Raw genomic sequence first — 989 nt, 5'->3', positions numbered from 1 at the left:
GCTTGCAGCCTCGCCACCTCAGGGGATGCATTCAGGATCCCCAGGTAAGGACAAGGCCCCGCAACCCCTTAGGGAAAATGAACTGGAATATCGTGCAGGACGTTCTGATGACATCTCAAGGCTGAAAACATGTCTTCTTTATGATGAAGTGAGGGAAGGGGTGGAGGGAGAGGAGAGGGGAGGTGGAGGGAGAGGAGAGGGGAGGAGGAAGGCGAGGAGGTGGGAGAGGAGAGAGGCAGAGGAGGGAAAGGAGAGAGGGGGAGGAGGGAGAGGAGAGAGGGAGAGGAGAGAGGGAGAGGAAGAGGGGAAGGAGAGGGGAGGCAGAGGGAGAGGGGAGAGGGGGCAACAAAGTGATGAAGAGAGATGAGGAAGAGAGCGTGAAAGAAAGGAAGTGGAGGAAGTGAAGAGAAGGAAAGAGGGGAAAGAGGGAGGGATAGAAAGGAGGAGAAGGAGGAGAAGGAGGTTAGGAGAGAGAGAGGAACTGAGGAGAGGAGAATTTGAGAGAGAGAAAGGAGAAGTGAGAGATAAGGGAAGAAAAGGAGGGGAAGAGAAAGAGGGAAACAGAAGGGAAGGATAAAAAGTTGAGATGAAGGGCTGCCAGAGAAGAACAAAGATAGAAATTTAAAAAAGACAAAAACTTAGAAGGGGAAGAATATAAAGAGCGGATATATGTACAGAAATTTACGTGCAGGGAAATAACTAATAAGGAAAAACTTGAACAGTGTAGAGAAGGAACAATGGAGGAGATAGTGAAGCAAACATATGATGAATGAAGAAGAGGGGCAAATGAGGGAAAAAAGAGTAACAATGGAATAAAAGAGAATGGAAGGAAACGATGCATTAATGACCTGGAAAGCTATAAAAGAAGGAATGAGAAGGAGTGCTGACAAGGAAGTAAATGTAACACAAAAATGTCCCTTTAAGGTCGCGTCAGAAAACACAAACGGATGATAACGTTAGTCCAACGCGCTTTAGAAATAGACCTTTGG

Source organism: Penaeus monodon, chromosome 15 (genome assembly GCF_015228065.2).
Source record: "Penaeus monodon isolate SGIC_2016 chromosome 15, NSTDA_Pmon_1, whole genome shotgun sequence".
Classification (NCBI taxonomy): Eukaryota; Metazoa; Arthropoda; class Malacostraca; order Decapoda; family Penaeidae; genus Penaeus; species Penaeus monodon.
Note: the sequence above shows the minus strand (reverse complement) of the source record.